Source organism: Mus caroli, unplaced genomic scaffold, assembly GCF_978045245.1.
Source record: "Mus caroli unplaced genomic scaffold, Mus_caroli_1 scaffold_8, whole genome shotgun sequence".
Lineage (NCBI taxonomy): Eukaryota > Metazoa > Chordata > Mammalia > Rodentia > Muridae > Mus > Mus caroli.
Genome location: NW_028227263.1, coordinates 30,756,611 through 30,761,119, shown reverse-complemented (window position 1 = coordinate 30,761,119; position 4,509 = coordinate 30,756,611). Strand labels below are relative to the sequence as shown.

General features: G+C 45.8%; 1 pseudogene; it reads left to right on the top strand.

Annotated features, from left to right (window-relative positions):
- The first annotated feature begins 3,435 nt into the window (after nucleotides 1–3,435).
- On the top strand, nucleotides 3,436–3,987 carry LOC110299120 (large ribosomal subunit protein eL19 pseudogene; annotated as a pseudogene).
- Nucleotides 3,988–4,509: the final 522 nt, after the last annotated feature.

Sequence of the window (4,509 nt, the reverse complement as noted above, 5' to 3'; positions counted from 1 at the left end):
TCTAAGGCTCAGATCCTGGCCCATCTTCAGAAACTCAGCTGGAGCTAGATATGTCTTCTGCCATGCAACTAAGAGGGCTTCATAGTTTACTATTCTAACTGGCTATCTGGCCTAGGACTCCCAACTAAGGACACCTCTTAGAAGCTGAGATTTTTAGCAGCAGTAGATTGGAACTGTTACTCACCACTTGAATTAAACAGGGCAATCTGAGGCTTTGGGAGATGATACCTACAGAGCCATATGGAGTGTCCCATTCCCCACCTCTCTGTGTTCCTCTCGCTGTCTCTCTGTTAGTCTCTTTCCTTGTCTGTGTGTATGTATGTGAATATTTGGGTGTATGTATGTTACATGCTTGTGTGCGTTCACATACATGTGGAGGTCAAAGGGTGACTTTAGGTATCATTCCTCAGGAGCCATCCACCTTGCTTCTTTGAGATGGTCTCTCACTGGAACCTGATGCTCATCGATTTGGCTAGGCTGGCCAATGTCTCTCAGGATCTGCCTGCCTCCACCTTCCCAGGGCTGGGATTATAGCTATACACTGCCACACCTGGAATTTTTTTACATAAGTTCTGAGAATTGAATTCAAGTCTGCCTGATTATGGCAAGTACTTTACTAACAGATTCTTCTCTTCTACCATCTTCAGCATTTTCAACAGATTCTGGCTAGATGTTTGGATCAGAAAGGGGTGGACTCTAAGCCACATCATTAGACTTGTAAATGGTGAATTTGAGCACTCAATCAAGTTGACTTCAACCATTCAGACAGTATCTCTATGATTCAAAGAATCCTAATTGGCTTGCTCAGAGTCATACAGCTTATGTCTAGAAAGAAGGAACTTGGAATCTTGGCTTGTACCATCTCACAATCTCACATCAAGAGTTTTTAGTGATGGCATTTCTACAAGGTGAGCTCAGGTATATCCCTGATTTCCCTAAAGAAAAAAAGAAAAGAAAAGGCTAGGGACTCTGTCCTTTCCTGTCAGACTCCGGAAACCTGCCACCTGTTCACTTCCAAAGGACTTCTCCAAGGAGCAAAGCTCCCCACCAGGTGGCCTCAGCACTCTAGAGGAGTCCCAGGATGCACAAACTAGTTTGCAAAGCAAACATACACTCCTGTATAGCACCCCTGAGCTAGAGAATGAAAACTCACCAGGTAGTAAGTGGTCTGCTCACTGCATCCTGGGGAGGGAATGCCACAGCTCACACCTCCTGCATCTGCATCTGGCTCTAATGACAACTTTGATCCCTCTGCCAGCCACCATGGTCATTGAGAAATCCTGACATAAAGAAGGTATCTGGGAGATAAAGTTCTGTAGGCGATGATTACTCCCACTTCACTTTCCTTTTTGTTGAAAGGAAGAATCCCAGATTGAACAGCGCATTGAATGATATGACAAGCGACTACTTGATCCTTGTCCAGCTGGAGGGGGGACCGTCCCCATCAGCAGCTTTTTAGCTAAGGACGTCTTTATATTTCCCTTCTTTGTCTGGGCCTCTCTAGTTCCTCCTTTTACTTCATGTCAGCACTATATAGTAGGTATGCCAAGTGGTTTTGAAATTTAAATTACAGTCTCTTTTTCAGATGTTATTGGAAAGAACATGTAATTTATAACCACGTGTTAGGAGTACAGGATGTTCGTGGTCCACTGCCAATTTTTCTTTTGTAAAGTTAATAAAACTTTCATAAAACACTTATACACTTGTATATTTCATGGTAAAGATTTTTTTTATCTCATAGGCTAATGTAAAGATTTATTAAAACCATTTTTTTGTTAAGAGGAGTGTCAATAGTTTGCAGCTGAGTGTAATTTTGAATCCGCGGAAGATGACGGTCTGATGGAAAATGACAGTAACAGCTTTGTTGATTTAGCACTAAAAATAAAGGAGCCTTTCAAAGGAGAGAATGCTCTAATATCCAGAGCGGGCTAGGACACAGTCGGGCCAATAGAGGCGAGCTGGAGGAGCCGGCCACCAGCACTCCAGCCCCTGGCAAGAGCAGAGCGGACTGGATGGAGCCCAGGAGGGAGTTGCTGAGCCCCCAAGAAGTGGAGGGAGGAGGAGCTTAGCCTGCATTTACTCCCCAGATCTGCCTGCCCCCACAAACAGGATGAGTCCTTCTAGCTTGCTCTGGGACTTTTTTTTTTTCTAAGTGTGCTGGGCTAGCTTCTCCTAGCACTTCATTCACCTTCCATCAATAAGCATCTACCCCAAACTGGTCTCTCTGGAAAGAACCTCATTTAACATTTCCTCTGCACAGAAATCTCAATGTCCCGTTGTTGTTGTTGTTGTTTGTTGTTGTTGTTCTGTAGCTAGGGTAGAGGTGTAGACTCCTGTGTGAGACTAGGATTCAAGATTGACTTGCCTGCAGAATTCAATGATTCAAAGTGGCACATTGACACTGTTGAATTTCTCTTGTTTTCCTCTCCAGGAAGTACAGGTGAGAACTCCCACTTGCAGCCTCCTCTCTGAGAGGGTGCACACAAACACATTTTTGAAAAATTGCAAGCAGTGGCTATGTGGATGCATCATGTTCAAGCTGGATGCAAGGCCTGCCTGCAGAGATACAGTGAGCAGACTGTGTTCTCTGTGTGTGCATAATTCTTCGTTCCCTAGGATGCTGAATTCACAGATGGATTCAGAAATTAGGAGTGATAAAATGCTGAGGTGATAATGACTTGATGTTATAGACCTTGGCATTAGTGAATCATGTGATTCTTGTTCTAGATTTGATGCAAGAGAGACTAAGAAAAGATATTAAGTTCAAGATTGCAAAAGCAGTATAGACAGCCATGTTTCAATTCAAGGCCATTCTAACTCCAAAGCTTGTTTGTCTCACTGAGAGTGTCAGCAGCAGCAGGCTGTCCGGAAACTGTTGTATTCCACTCACCATGATAAGTAGCCAGCACACACTCTCACCCTTGAATGCTCATCATACTCTTGGGAAATCCTTGTCTTCTCCACACAAGTGAGAATCACCAAAGAGCTCCACAGTTCCAGGTGACTCGTCTCTACCCAGTCCCGGTCAAGGCCACCTTGTGGAGTTCTAGCTGCAGCTTTATAATGACTTGATAATAACTGAGGCACTTACTGGCCACACTCTCAGCTGCCTTTGCCGCTAGAATAACATCTAACCACCTCCGTCACACCATTTCCTATCCAATTCCTCTTCTTCACCCAGGTTTTTGCCAATTGCCTTTTCTCCTAACTCCTGCGCCTCTGGCTAGGTCATACTGCCTTACTACTCACCAGGTCTTATGATTCCTCATACTTTTCACTATTACAGATAGGACACTGTTTGTGAAATTGTTTGCTCTCTGTGTTGTCTGCTAAATCATAAGCTCCAGGGACTCTTTCTTTTTGCTGCTGCAGCCGCAGCCATGAGTATGCTCAGGTTACAGAAGAGGCTTACCTCTAGTGTCCTCCGCTGCGGGAGGGGGCGGGGGGAGGGAGAAGAAGGTCTGGTTGGATCCCTATGAGACCAATGAAATTGCCAATGCCAACTCCCGTCAGCAGATCAGGAAGCTGATCAAAGATGGGCTGATCATCCGCAAGCCTGTGACTGTCCATTCCCGGGCTCATTGCCGGAAAAACACCCTGGCCCGATGGAAGGGCAGGCATATGGGCATAGGGAAGAGGAGGGGTACTGCCAATGCTCAGATGCCCGAGAAGGTGACCTTGATGAGAAGGATAAGGATCCTGCACCGGCTTCTCAGGAGATACTGGGAATCCAAGAAGATTGACCGCCATATGTACCACAGCCTGTACCTGAAGGTCAAAGGGAACGTGTTAAAAAACAAGCGCATCCTCATGGAGCACATCCACAAGCTGAAGGCGGACAAGGCTCGCAAGAAGCTCCTGGCTGGCCAGGCTGAGGCTCGCAGGTCTAAGACCAAGGAAGCACGAAAGCCCCGGGAGGAGTGCCTCCAGGCCAAGAAGGAAGAGATCATCAAGACTCTGTCAAAGGAGGAATCGACCAAGAAATAAAGTTCCCTCGTGTCTCTACATAGTGGTCTGACTGTGGCCTCACTTGGATCAGTCATTAAAATAAATCAAGCCTTTGTCCATTGCCCTCTAAAAAAAATAAATAAATAAAAAACCTCCAGGGAGGGAGGGAGGGAGGAAGGCATTGCTTCTAGCTCATCCAAGACTAGGTTTCCCACTCTCAGACCATACAGGGTTCAACTATTCAACAATCTCACCACAAGACAACATAGGCTTCCTTTCCAAACAAACCCATGAGCAGGTAGCCTCCTGATTATACACACCAGTCCAGTCTGTCACCAGTCCCCCTGTCACACGTACAAAGGTCACCAAGTCTAAGGGAGACTTTGGTGGGAATCTTCACTTTTGGACATAGGAAGATGAAGGCACGAATGCCAAGGTGGAGAGGAGTAATGAAAGTTTGTTCACACCTCTTCTGTTCACACTTCTTGACAACGCTCACTTGTGGGGGTACAGGAGGCCCTGAACCCCTGGAAGAAAACAACTATGAGAAACTGGGGCGTA